The sequence below is a fragment of the Oncorhynchus mykiss genome, chromosome 18 (genome assembly GCF_013265735.2).
Source record: "Oncorhynchus mykiss isolate Arlee chromosome 18, USDA_OmykA_1.1, whole genome shotgun sequence".
NCBI lineage: Eukaryota > Metazoa > Chordata > Actinopteri > Salmoniformes > Salmonidae > Oncorhynchus > Oncorhynchus mykiss.
The window spans coordinates 41263452-41278530 of NC_048582.1; the positions used below are offsets into that span (position 1 = coordinate 41263452).

Here is a 15079-nt window from a genome sequence, read left to right on the forward strand (position 1 = left end):
TGCCTGGTGTCATGCTGAAGGACAAACACCAAAAGAGCCTTCTCTCCTAGAAAAGAGACACAGAGGGGAGAGAGAGAGGGAGGGATGGAGAGATGGATGAAATGAGGAAAGAAAGCAGTGCTTTGGAGAGAGACCACAGGAGAAAGAGCGAGAAAGTGTTAATCAACAGTGAGAGTACACTCCCAACCACACACACAAACACGTCCACACAGCTGTAGAGAGACGGGGGAGACAAACAGTCCTGTTTGTAGCGGGCGGCTTGCAGGCGTGGTGCTAAGCCTTGGCAGAGGGACCATTAAGTGTGAGCATGTGATAAATGCACTGGGCTCCACAGACCTGAAGTTCTCATTACTCTGTGTGCAGTAGAGAGCTGCAGAGCCATCGCTCATGAAGGATGGGGGATCCATTGGCTGTGTGAAGGTGTGTGTATATCGGCGTGCATGCGTATGGTGCGCGCGCGTGTCCATCTGTGTGCAACTTGACCAACACAACACTATTCATATCAATCAATGACTCCCATTCATATTCTCTCTCTGGCACGGAGGGCGTAGCCTTTTGGGCAATAGGGTACAGTGAGAGGGGAGGTGGAGTGGTAACATAAGCCCTGTGTTATCAAGCCCCTTAGAAACACACACTGTGGGCTTAACGTCGCATTCCTTTGCCCTCCGCAAACTCTATTTCTGCCCTTCTCGTCTCTCTTGGCCGTCATCTATGGAATTTCCCCAGGCGACTCCAAGGCCAGAACCACTTTGGGGACAGGGGGGGGGGGGGGGGGGGGGGGGGGTTGCATCAAACGAACAGCTAGCGGAAAGAAATAACCAATGTTGCCTGAAGGAAGGAGGTACGTTTATTTTAATTTGATATGTTTGATATGTCGAAAGCCTGTGCCGGTTGCCCTCAAGAGGGTCAAGTTAGAGGCATAACTCTAAAGTGTGTTCCATGCAAATGTAAGAACATACAGCTTTAAGAGAGCAGGGCTCAAGAAATGATCAAGTCACTATGATTCAGAGCTATCATTTTATGATTCTATTAACTTTGTTTGGGGAAGAGACAATTAATTCCACATTGGAAATAAAAGGGGGGGGGGGGGGGGGGTGTACTCTGTTTTCAAATCGCATCAAAGTCATTCTATTCGATTGTCAGTGAGAAAACAGGGGAAGGGCAAGAGGCTGTTATTAAACTGTTTGAAAGAGATTCTCAATTAAATCAAGGACGCTGAACAATAAGCGACGGTGGCTAAAGAAAAGAGGCGAAAGATGAACGTCAGATTAGACAGATGAAGGGGTTTAAAATAGGCCCTCACTCATCTTCAGGGAGAGATCAGAAGCAGGACTGGAGGGTCCCTCGTTCTCCCTCCTTTTTTTCCCACTTCCTCCCTTCTCTCTGCAATCTTTCTCCATCCCCACTCGCTCTCTCTTCCAATGCCCTTTCTTATGCTTCCCTATCTTCAATCATCACGCTTTCTTATTTGGATCTGTTGGACTCGAATCGTCGGTCTGGAACTCGAATCGTCGGTCTGGAACTCGAATCGTCGGTCTGGAACTCGAATCGTCGGTCTGGAACTCGAATCGTATTTCTATTGTTTCTCTCCCCATTGCCACTTTGCTTCCTCCCCGCTCACCTCGGCCTACCGCTTTGGTCCACTTCTTTGATCGCCCTGTACTCAGAACAGCATAACACCATGCATGTCGTACAATGTTATACGACCCTGGCTTCTGATCCCAGGACAGTTCCAAACACATTGATCCTCCTCCGAGCAGCCAGCTACTTACTGTACCAGTCTCATCTAGGCCATATGAACTTTGTCAACAAAGAATGACATTGTCTTTCTGTACGCAGCCAAGCTTCTACAACACTGTTGGTGATAGTAGAGCTATCACAAATAAAACGGATTGACCGTCCTCGCAGGTATAAACGCAAGCTCTCATTCTCTTGAAACAACCCGAATCTGCAACCTTCCCGAGAGTCCACGTCTGAGCCTTACACACACTTTCTCACAAACGGTATCTCTTTGTGTCCAGCAAGTGTGTGTTCGTGCGAGCCCATAGATTGCTCTATTTTCCTATTAAGTCTCCTTTCACGGTTTCTCGGCGTGTGTCTGTGAGCCCATAGGGACAGAAGCTGTGGCCCCCTTTCTTCTAAAAATAGGCCAGTCTTTAGTGTCCCTAATACTCGACTGGACCGGCTGACACAGCGATAATTGGGGGGTGTTGAAAGCAACAGTGAGACATGGGAGTGATTACCAAGCGAGAGGGCTTTGCATCACAGAAGTGCTTTTCTTTCTGGGCTCTGCTCCCTGGTGGGCATGCCACCTAACAACTAGCCCTGTGAGACTTTAGCAAGGTTTAGAGTGATTGGTGTTCATGGTGTGTGTGTGTGTCAGAGCAAGTGGATGTATGCATGTGTGTGTGAAGCAATTGGATACCCTCAGTTCCCTTCTGCGGCACTTTGAGAAAAAGGTCATGTCGCGCCCGTGGTGAGGACATCCCAGAGCTGGGTTTCTGCGGTCACTCTTTCCCTGGACAGCCGTCTGCTGGGGAATCGATACTTTGACCTCCAGTGCTGTTCTGTGTCAGCATAGAGGTGCATTATTGGACAGCTCCAGGTGCTAGAGTGTGAGAGCTAAGTGCCTGTTATCACCACCATTGCTGTCCCGAGATCTCATCTAGCCACATGCATCGAAAGCCATCTTTCCCCTTATCGCTATACAGTGCCTTTCCCTCTTTCACACCAAGTCATCCTCCTCTTTCTCCCATTTGCTCTTTTGCGTTCTCTCCGCTCTCCATGTCTTCATCCTCCCCCTTACACCCTCCCTCCACTCTTTCTCTTTGGATTTAAATGGAGTTTGACGTTTCTATGGCAACTTGAGTGTTAGACAGAGCTTATGTCTTCTAACCTTCAGCGGTGGCCTCTCCTCAATAGGTGGGCTGGTGTTTATTCAGAAATCCATAACGCGCCATTTTAAGAGCAGTAAGCGAAACCATGGTCTTTAAGAGCTGGTGTCAGTGTCCTTGGGCATTTCTTGCGAGCGGCAGCAGCGCCTTAGCCACTTATCAAGAAGGCAGGCACTTGTACTGCAGTAGAAAGACATCTTGAGAAATGATCCAAAGCACTCCGTTTACAATCTCCAGATGGAAACCTGGGCAAAAGGCTGGTCCTTTTCATACTGTCTCCTCATTTTCCATCTACCTGTGCTATTATATGGCCAGCATGAAACAAGTATGAATGAGGATTGATGTTGCAACTCCCCTTGGGTTATTGGGAAAAAAAACAACAAAAAAACATAAAAATGTAACTTAAAGCTATGCAGCAGTCTACACAGCGCTCTACACAGCAGTAGCGGCTTTGTGAGTATTTTGTCATTAAGCCCAATGGTTGGCCTGTCACCTGGGGATCGATGTGCTAAGACTCCGTGACCGTCTCCTCCTCTGAGGGATATAAGGAGGTGACAGTTCCCATGGTTTCCCCTGCCTGACTCAACGATCGCAGCCGGGGAGAGGAGGTAGGAACGTCGATTCGTGTCACATTTTTTGCCGTGAAGCTGACTCCGAACCCACCTTTCTTGCTGTAGCTACATTCTGAGGAGGCAACCCAACTGATTGGCTCAAACGCATTAAGGAAATAAATTCCAGAAATTCACTTTCAACAAGGCACACCTGTTAATTGAAATGCATTCCAGGTGACTACCTCATGAAGCTGGTTGAAAGAATGCCAAGAGTGTGCAAAGTTGTTATCAAGGCAAAGGGTGGCCGCTTTGAAGAACCTCAAATATATTTTGATTTGTTTAATACTTTTTTGGTTACTACATGATTCCATATGTGTTATTTCATAGTTTTGATGTCTTCACTATTATTCTACAATGTGGAAAATAGTAAAAATAAAGAAACACCCTGGAATGAGTTGGTGTGTCTTAACTTTTGACTGGTACTGTATATATGCAAAGAAATATGATTTTACTGACTTACAGTCCATGTAAAGAAATCAGTCAATTGAAATATATTAATGAATACCTAATCTATGGATTTCACATGACTGGGCAATGGAGCAGGCATGGGTGGGGCCTGGGAGAACATAGGCCCACCCACTTGGGAGCCAGGCCCAGCCAATCAGATCAGTTTCCTTCCACAAAAGGGCTTTATTACAGATAGAAATACTCCTCAGTTTCACCAGCTGTCCGGGTCGCTGGTCTCAGATGATCCCGCAGGTGAAGAAGCTGGCTGTGGAGGACCTGGGCTGGAGTGGTTACACGTGGTCTGCGGTTGTGAATGACATGATGACTCCTTGCTGTCCCCAGTCCACCTGGCCGTGCTGCTGCTCCAGTTTCAACTGTTCTGCCTTATTATTATTCGACCATGCTGGTCATTTATGAACATTTGAAGATCTTGGCCATGTTCTGTTATAATCTCCACCCGGCACAGCCAGAAGAGGACTGGCCACCCCACATAGCCTGGTTCCTCTCTAGGTTTCTTCCTAGGTTTTGGCCTTTCTAGGGAGTTTTTCCTAGCCACCGTGCTTCTACACCTGCATTGCTTGCTGTTTGGGGTTTTAGGCTGGGTTTCTGTACAGCACTTTGAGATATCAGCTGATGTACGAAGGGCTATATAAATACATTTGATTTGATTTGGTTGGATGTACTGCCAAAATCCCTAAAACGACATTAGTGGTGGCTTGTGGTAGAGAAATTGACATTCAATTTTCTGGCAACCGCTCTGGTGGACATTCCTGCAGTCAGCATGCCAATTGCACTCTCCCTCAAAACTTGGAGACATATGTGGCATTGTGTTGTGTGACAAAAAGAAAACTTTGGAGAGTGCATGTGAAAACCCCATAATCAAACAAACACAATATTCAGAAAGTAAAAAGTGGACATTCTATACAGGGTCAGAATAATGTCAACGTCCTCCCTTTCTGTTCAAGGTGTGCCCCATTATCAAATGATTTAAAAGTGACCCTATGTTGACCACTCAGCTGGGTGTGAGTGAGGAAAGACTACCCCTGCAATTACATTTGAGAATCATCTAGCATGCTTTTCCATTTAGTCAGAAACCGTAAGCCCAGCTGAAAATTCAGGTGAGCCAACATTCTATCCAAATACTGACTAAAAATGAATTGCTGTGGAATAATGACTGACAACTCGTCAACACTCTGGCCCAAAACTAACAGGGTTTCCTCACACCTGGGCTGAATGGTCTACCCGTACCTCTGACTGTTACCATGTCTATTTTCACCTTTACTCTCAGCAACCTTCCCTGCACAAAGCCAACCTCGGCACACCTGACAGTGCAGCAGTCCCATTCAATCCCACACAAAGGATTCTGCCAACATGGCTGATGGGAGTACAAGATCCGCGAGGAGACCCGTCTGTCCGAAACTAGAACCTCTCCACAGCCTGTTTGCTAACCTGTTTTCTCATGGCTCTCCTGTCCCTCTGCAGCACATGTACGTTGAGCAATAATGTTTGGAACATCGAGTCGCAATGAATAAATAAAAATCACAGTATCGAATCGCAATACATATCGTATCGGCCCCTAAGTATGGTGATAAAAACGTATTGTGAGGTCCCTGGCAATTCCCAGCCCTAGTGACAACATTGAGAGAGAGAGAGAGAGATCAGAGTAATATCGTTAGGGCCACACACAATTGACTTGGCTAACCATATGTCTCCGGAGCTTATACAAGTGCTGCCAATTTAGATATTGCACCAGTAACTGCATCAATGTTGTGATCGGCATTGCAATAGGGGGCTTACAATACTTTGGGACTTTGCTGATCAAGTAAAGTACATAACGAAATCAAAAATCACCGGGCTGAGAGATTCAATCACCCAAGACGCCCTCTCCCATGGTGCTATTGCTTTTACCTACTGCTCCCCTGAGCTCAATGAGAAATCTAACCGTCCTGCAATAGGAGGGAAACTCATTGATACTCACAGTCTTGAACCTGCGGAGACTGGCAGATGCAGCGTGCAATCAGTCACTGTCGTCGAAGTTCACAGGAAGTAGAAGAAACAATGGTTCAGAAAGAAGAGAGGGAGGTGGGGGTGGACCCCCGCAGAGTGGTCCTCAGCCAAGTCCTGTGATGACAAGAAGAACAACATTTATATCAGAAACGTGGACTTTTCTAAACACACAACAAAATGGCCCCGTCTCATTTTCGCTTCACCCCTCTGACCGTCCAATCCAGGGTTTGTGATTGTCGTTAGGGAGACAGAGTGGGAGAGAGAGGGCCTCCTAATGTAATCAGCATACAAACATTGACAAATCCATCTGTTTGGGGCGCAATGGAGGGCAAGAGTGGTTGACTCAACTTCAATGGTGACCTCAACATGGTCCCCTATTAGTGGGGAATGTCGGTCAGTGGCATTAGGTTTGACTGACGACATCCACGTAAACAGATCTCGATCATAAAATGACGACACAATCTGCCTGTCTGCAAATTTAACCATTCATTCCCAAAAAATATAAAAATAACTATCATTAGAATAGCATCCTTCCTTACCGTGCTATTAGATCACTATTAAAACAAAAACAATCATGTTAAAAGTAGCCTATTTCCTGGATTTGACCATTTTTACTGGAGGGAACGTTTTATTTTTGTTGAATAACCTTTACTAATCAGATTTGTTTGAAACGAAGCCTTGGTCCAATTATAATTTAACTTGACTAACGAGCGTGAGCTCCAGAGTTAAAACACACAGCGGCGCCCCACAGGAGACTGGCTGAGGCACTCTAATCTAATCTTACCAGAGAGGAACATGACCACTGAGGTGAGGCCATAGCGCAAACCTGCTACCGTGGCAACGGCAACCCAGAGAGACCACCTGGCCAATAGGAAGCTGAATAAGAGACGAATGGAAAGGCTCTAGGCCCTCAGGCCTCGTAATGGCCCTATTGTTATGATCCATCATCTGTCTGTATTACCCCGTCGCTGCCTTTTTATCTTGTCCTTTCTCCAACAAAACAATGTTTGAGGGTTTTATCCTGATATGCCGCTTCCCCCCCCCCATTTCACCCTCTGATGCCTTTCCCATTCTCAATCTGTCCGTCAGCTCGACTTCCTCCGAGTCAGGATTTGTAATACAGATCATTTTTAGATTCCACAACGAGCCCGGTTGTTGCCTTTCTGTTGATCTACAGTCTCTTTATCCATCACTCTTTTACCCAAAGTACAGCCCCTCTCTTCATTCCGCTGGCCCTTTCATTTTAGACAAATGCCTTTGTTTATATCGCTTATTCCACGACAATGGTGTTCACTGTGTGGTCTTTTTACACTGCCAATGTTTGATTTTATGTTGTACATCAAGTCACAAAATCCCTCCGTCATTAAATAAATAAATAAATAATCCATCACAACGGGAGTCGTTTGTACTGTATTTGACAAACCTCATTGACTGTTTGATGCATGCTTAAACAAGTTGTCTGTCAGGTTGTTTGACTACTGGATGAATTGTATGTTTGGCTGATACCAGGCAGCTATCTGGAGTTGGGGGGGGGGGGGGGACAATGAATTACTCCATTGATGCATTTTGGTGATTTATTGTGAGCGGTTTGACTTTGGGAGAAAATAATGGTATGTTAGGACAAAGATCAATGCAGCTTGCTTGGCCATATCTCTAGTCCTTCCAAAGACTGGACATACTACCGGTCCTGGAACGCTTGGGTAATGGAGCCATTTTTCAAGTTGATTCCAGTTTCCCTCTAGGCAAGGCAGTGAAAAATAAATCTACAATAAGGACACCGATCTGAGAGAATGATTGCGTAAAAGGGCGTGCCTGTGACAGCTACCTCTCATGGCCAGCATGTCTACAGGGAATCTATCTGGATTTAACCATGAGCTGAGACAAAGACCAATAAATAAAGGGAGAGGCAGAGAGAGCGAGGCAGAGAGAGCGAGGCAGAGAGATAGAGGCAGAGAATGAGAGCAGGCAGAAATGGGGTGATGCAGAGGTAAAGAAAATGGAAATATGAAAGAATGATGTAGAAGTGTGGTGGTGGTGGTGGGGGGGGGGGGGGGTGAATAAGGATGAATAAGTGGCAGAGAGAAAGACATCCGCAATAAAGAGAATAATTGACTGGGGAAAATGGTTATGAGAGACAGGAAAAGGAGAACAGGTGAAGAAAGGTTAAGCTCAAACAGGGCGGACAGACAAATCTACGTACAAGAAGATTCTGAGAAAGGAGGCTGCAGTCCCAAAAAGAGGTTTACAATTGGCTGATGCAGTTACAGGTGTGTGTATTTTATACTTCGCTACAAAGTCACTACAGAGAGTTCATCTGATTTCAGCTTTTTAAGCCCAAACTAACAGCAAAAAGAGAGCGTAGCCTGACAAACAGACGTCCACCCGGAGAGATGCTGTGGACACACTCTAGCTGACTAAGCTGAGCCATGTTTGATTTTTCATCAGCTATGAGTACGTAAGTTTATTTACTAAATAAGACTATCCAGATAATAACTTGTGCGATGACCGTGTCTTTGCTCAACTTTCTTTGCTCATCCATATTCAATTAAAGTTTTTCAAGTTTGAAATGATAGGGCTCAATGCGGAGTATACCCTTGACTTTTTAATGGAGTCTGTCAGACTTCCACTAACGCGAGCGCAAAGACAAATAAGTGCCCCAGAAACATTACTCTGAATTAGTCCAATGTTCAGAAATGATGTGGCTGGGTGTATGAGCACCTATTTTTTCCCCCGCTTGTTTTAGTTTCTAATTCCGTGGTGCCCATTTTCTCATTTATATTCGAGCCCATCTCCTCTTCAATCTGACTTAAACTACAGCTACACTTCTCTCAATGTGCCCCTCAAGAACAAAGATGGTTCCTCAAGAAGCTAGCAGACATGGTTGTGACCAATGATTAATGAGTTCTAACGAGTATCCCGGCCTGCCTTAACCAAGTCCATTTTCTCAATCTGTCCCCGTGGCAACACCGGGTCGTAATGAGGCTCATCCTCGTTAGGCCATGATTCATTGACTCCACTCCCCCTCACACCTAATGAAAACCTCTGCTTCCTTCCTCCTTCCTCCTCCTCTCTTTTCCTTTCCACTCAACTTCTCCCCTTTAAATGTCCATCCCTCTTTCTCAAACAGGCCCTCCTCGCCGGTCCTTCGGTTTGTATTAGGACTCCTGACTTTCTCCCCGTCTCAACCCGGTCTCACTTTCTCTCCAGCGTTCTATACCTTCACTCATTTATTCCCCTCTGTTCCGATTCGGTCTCGTCTTCTTTTTTCATCACTTCTCCTCCATGGCTGCCCAACAGCCTGACAGTTAGGTTGGAACCGTCACTTGTGACCAATTGGCGTGACCTCACTTCCTGTTCTGAAACGAGCACATCAATAAAATGACTCCCAACCAGTCAGGGGATTTCCAGTCTGTTCGGAGTCACAGAAGACATCAGTTCCAATGAACAGTGCTGAACATCCTTGTGGGATAACCGTAACGATTCCCGATTACTCACAAAACATGGCGAAGAGCGTTTCATCACAGGAGGAACGTTACTACTCCACACTACAGAGCACTAATGATACGATCCCCGCTGATATTTTGCGGATGGGACTCAGAGGGGAGAGAACGTCTATTGAAATGAGTTTGTGTGTATGCACCTTCGTGCATGTGCGAACGTGTCCGACGGAGATTACGCATTTCAGCCCCTCTGGAAGCCATTTGCTGGTTGCCCTTGGTAACAGGTAGTGAGAGACCTCTGCTTTAACAGGGTTTAATAAGAATCAATGTCATCACTGCAGAATAGGCGAAACGCCCTCCCCCCAGTCATACTTGAGGGAAACGGACACACCACACACACACACACACACACAGCAGAGCTTCACATGTTCCAGAAGCCCCTCTCCCCCACACACACTCTAGAGCCATCACAGCCACTCCCCTCAGAGCACTTCTACTACAACGACGTGGGGGTCAGCTGAAGGGAAGGAGCTGATTGGCTGAATCACTGCTGGGATTACAACCGTAGTAAAGTGGAGTGCAGCAAGGTCAAGGATAACCCTACAGACCCTTTGGGGGTGGTTTTGACGTTTTTACAATGGTGGGTGGGTTATTCAAGGGGTTAATTTAGTAACAGAGTGCCACAGGGGTTAATCCCAGGACCCCTCTGTTTTCCATGGGTTTGTCTGTCTGTGTTAACTCTGGGATATGCCATTTGGGACAACGCAGGAGACTACACACGGTAGCAACGAGACAAAGACGTCATGCGCTTTCACTGCCCACTATCGTCAGCTGGGTAATCAGAATGGCTTACTGCCTGATGACAAACAATGTCCGGGCGAACAGAGACACAATGGACATGGTCATAGACATACACAGGCAGGCAGGCAGACACTCAGAGTTCATCCATATCTCCGAATGTATAAACATAACGTTTTTTCTTCCAATGGAACAAACTTAAGGGAGGATGCATTCCAACAGTAAGGGCTTGAACAAGATGTCAAATCGGGACTGAGCAATTAACCCCAATTATGGGGCAAACTGTGATAAGGGGATGAACAAAGCAAGGTCTCATAAGCTCTTTTGTTGCCACATCTCTCCATAACTCTCATATACTGCAGTCCAAAAGAGGGGGGGGGGGGGGACAGTATTTTTGATGCAGGGAAATTGTCAAAATTAAAGGAGAGGAGGGAGGGTGGAGAGGGAGAGGCAGGAAAAGATGTGAAGAGAGGATAAACAAAGACGTCATAAGAAGGAAGAGGGGAGACGAGGAGAAGAGTGCGTGTAAGGAAAGGAGGAGAGAATAACGAGAGAGCGGTGGAAGAGTGCAGACAGAGATGAAGAAGAGTGGCAGAGAAGCAGAGATAGGGGAGAGGGAGAGAGAAAGAGGGAGAAAGAAGAGGGAGCGAGAGAGATAAAGAAACAGAGCAAGGGAGTAGCCAGGCAGAACTAATTGAAGACCCACTGGTGAGGTGGAGTGGGTGCCTCTGTGTTGCCTGGAGCGAAGGCTCAAGGCGGTTGTTGCCCAGGAACCCTCCCCCTCTCTCTCTACGGCTGTTGATGGAATTGGCTAATTGGATCAGACAGATTACAGATGTCTAAGGACGCAGGCTAACTGTTTGTGCGTAGGTGTGTGTGTGTCTTTATGAACGTGTCTCTATGGTTGCTTTTGTGACTTATGGAGAATTGTGTTTCTAATTCCCAGAGACCGGTTTCAGATGCAACCACTCACAAGAGGGCCATTTTATGTGTATCGTGCAATATTTGTGCATATTTGTACGTGGGTAGACGTGCATAACTAGTGTACCAAATATGCTTATGAGTATATAGCTCACACACATTCATGCGGGCTGGTCCACAACTTATATCCTATGAAAAACGTATTATGCCTAGAGTTTCACCGTACAGTTCATTGAACGCTCAAGTATAAACTCCATAGCGCATCACTTTAGGTCACCGGTAAACTTGTGTGCTCAACGTGAAGTTTTTTTTTTTTTCAACGGGAAGTAATAGCTTTACATTTCGATTGGGAAATGCAGAATGGTTGTGTTTTTGTAGTCTTATGATTATGATTAGGACCTACTGGCTTATTATGTCTGAGCGATGCTGTGTGTGGCTGCTGTCTTTCATTCGGCCCTATGCAGTGGTGTCGTGGAGTCTGGAGAAGTGGGTATATTAAAATTGCCAAAATGGCCTGCCCAGCGAAGGAAAGGCGGGCCTGAAGAATCCTGTGTTTTCCTATATATTTTTTACATTTGTTTTCCTATATATTTTTCAGTTTTGCCCTCTCAAAATCACACTTTTTTTTATTGTAGAAAAACAACAAAAAATGTGATGTTCTGTCCGGGGGGGGCGGGTGCTGAGGAGTATTTTGGTAATAATGTATCATCTTTGTTCAATCTGATTGGGTGGCTTGGGTCCCTGATGCAAACAGGGCATGACGACTGAATTGCGCATCACAAATAGCCTACTAACTAAGACCTTGGACTAAACCTTTTCAATGCCTTGTTTGCATACCCATTGTTGTCTTAGTTATAATATCTACCAGTAAATGCTAAGTTGAAATGTCTTTCCTACCTACCCTACCGATGTCATTCTTCTGTGAGCTGCGCCATGCCAAAACCAGTTGAGAGCTGTGCGCTCTTGCTGCCTGCAGATGATATTCCGCTGAAACTAGGCTGTGTGCGGCGCGCATGTGAATATATTTCAGGTGCTTTGAGATTGTGTAGGGTACTTTCTGCATGATTTCTCTATTGTACTACATAATTAATAAGTTGTATTCCTCCACTACACTAATTTGATATGTGTCCATGGGAATTAAGAAGTGAGTAAAAGCAGGGGCGCAACTTTGATTTTAGAAGTGGGGAGGACACACGCATGTGTGTCTACACACACACACACAGTCAAAAGTTGACACCTACTCATTCCAGGTTTTTTCTTTATTTTTACTATTTTCTACATTGTAGAATAATAGTGAAGACATCAAAACAATGAAATAACACAAATGGAATCATGTAGTAACCAAAAAAAAGTAACCAAAAAAAAAAGTGTTCAACAAATCAAAATATATTTTATATTTGAGATTCTTCAAAGTAGCCACCCTTTGTGCAAAGTTGTCATCAAGGCATTCTCTCAACCAGCTTCACCTGGAATGCTTTTCCAACAGTCTTGAAGGAGTTCCCACATATGCTGAGCACTTGTTGGCTGCTTTTCCTTCCTTCTCTGCAGTCCAACTCATCCCAAACCATCTCAATTGGGTTGAGGTCAGGCGATTGTGGAGGCCAGGTCATCTGACGCAGCACTCCATCACTCTCCTTCTTGGTCAAATAGCCCTTACACAGCCTGGAGGTGTGTTGAGTCATTGTCCTGTTGAAAAACAAATGATAGTCCCACTAAGCGCAAATCAGATGAGATGGTGTATTGCTGCAGAATGCTGTGGTAGCCATGCTGGTTAAGTGTGCCTTGAATTCTAAATAAATCACACCGTTCACATAGTGTCCTTTTTTCAACTCAACCCACTAAGCCCTAACACTAACAAATGCAAAATTACATTGTTATCATCAGCTCTGGGTACAATAGGCACCGATCTAAGATCAGCTTAAATTGTTCACATCCAAATATGAACAATTAAGTGATCACATGCAAAACTGACTTTAGATCAGTGTATGGATGACTAACTCCTACTCCCTATTGTTATTACGATGCTGTGAAAGATTTAGGTCTACTTACTGGTAAACGACTAAGCCTCTACAAGGCTTTAGTAAATCTCTGTATAAGACTATAGCAGAGATTATGGCCTCTAGTGAGTTAAAGGGGATGAGGGGAAACTATCACTGGGAGTTGAGTGCCTCAGAAAGCCTATATTTAATGTTGTTGTGATGTTTCTTAAAGGGATACAGAGATGTTTAGGCATGCAATTAGTCATGATGACTGACAATTAATCATGATACTTAATTTGTGAATGCGTTGTTACAAGGCACATTCATGTTCTGCATTAAAATACATAGCAAACAAATGAACATTTACATGCAGAAGTGCACCTGTCTACATTGTAAATATATAACCATAAAAATGACAACTGGTCTTGCACCTTTAAAGGAACGCCACACTTGGGAGAGATAAAAAAAAATAAAAAATCTGGCACAGACCATGACATATCTTCCACAGGTGATGACAGAGAACCTTAACGAAGGTTAGCCTGAAGCTCTAAATCAGAATGTCCTCTCTTGACACACATGTGCAGGCTCGAACACACACACACTTTGCCTCAATCCTCACTGCTACCAAAACAATTGTCACCAACACCACACAACTCACCCTCCTTTAGTTGGCTCCTCAGGAGTTTGAGGCATGTTCTAATTGGCTCCTGTGGTGTTCCTGGGACCGCTCTAATTGTCTGAGAGAGTAGTAGGTCTCCTCCTAGCAACCCCATTATAGAGATGCTGCCGACTGACAAAACTTGCCACTGCTGGTGACAAGGCTTGTTTGTCAGTGTCTGGAGGTTATAGGACAAAGAAGATAAAAAAACAATAACATCCACTTTACTTGACATCATGAGTAGTGTGTCTCAAAGACACTTTTCAGACCATGCCATGTTGACAGGGTCCACTTTATGGCTCGCTTTTTCAAGAGGGCTCTCTCCGCACTATGACAGATACGAGATTCAAACCAGAGCCCTCTGTGTGTGTGTGTGTGTGTGTGTGTGTCCGTTCACTGTAGGCCCACTGTGAATATTCACACCCACGCGTTGATATTTACCCAAACTCCTGCCGATGCATCCCATTACCCTTCTAAAATGCCCCTCGCCACCACCCGGCTGTCACCTGTATAAACACACAGCGTCAACGCAAAACACACACACTACATACACACGCACAAAAAGTCACACACACACACACACACACACACACACACAACAGCAACAAAAACCCATCCACATTATCTGTACATAGAGCTCAGGGCTACATCACAAAAACAGAGATGAACTGAGTCGCATTGGAATACTAATATCATATTACAATAGGTCATTTAAGACACTTTTATCCAAAAGTATCTGCTAAACGATGATAATATATATTTAGAACTATTCTTGTGACCCTTGCGGGAATCAAACTAAGCACCCTTGGCGCTAGCACCACACTCTAACCTACAGAGTCTTCTGATCCACAACAGTGCCACAAAAGATTCACAATAGATTTCAGTGGACAGCAGTTATATATTTTTTCCACAAACCCATCACTTAGGAGGTGTAGTGGATTCTGCAAAAGACGAAATGTACCGTTGTGACCACCTGAAGTTCCCAATCAGTTTTAATTGAACATTTATCCGAACCTCCATCATGGTGTAGGATAGACCGTACAACTGCTTTCTCCTGGTTTGAACGGGACATTTTGCCTAGATGTTGATTCTGGGGCCAACTTGAGGAGAAAGTCTTACATGGAAGTAAAATACAAGTAAAAACTCCCCTAAAGTATAGGTTCCTGTTCAAAACACGTTACCCCATAGCTCCCTCCCTAAAAACAACTCCGCAATCCCCGCTGTACTTCTCTCTGTCCAGACAAAGCAAAGATAGTGGTCGAAAACAATCTCAGGCAGTACATGTGTGTGTGTGTTGGCGGTGTGTGTAGAAACACAGATCGGT

At 45.0% G+C, this 15079-nt stretch overlaps 1 protein-coding gene across 4 annotated transcripts in view; it reads right to left on the reverse strand.

The window, feature by feature from the left end:
* Nucleotides 1-15079, reverse strand: part of LOC110496267 (semaphorin-6D) — a 101856-nt gene that overhangs the window by 37767 nt on the left and 49010 nt on the right. For all 4 annotated transcript variants that reach the window (XM_036952840.1, XM_036952839.1, XM_036952841.1 and 1 more), the window contains exon 3: nt 5931-6073. The gene's annotated coding sequence lies outside the window, so the exon portion shown is untranslated. The remainder of the gene's footprint in view (nt 1-5930; nt 6074-15079) is intronic.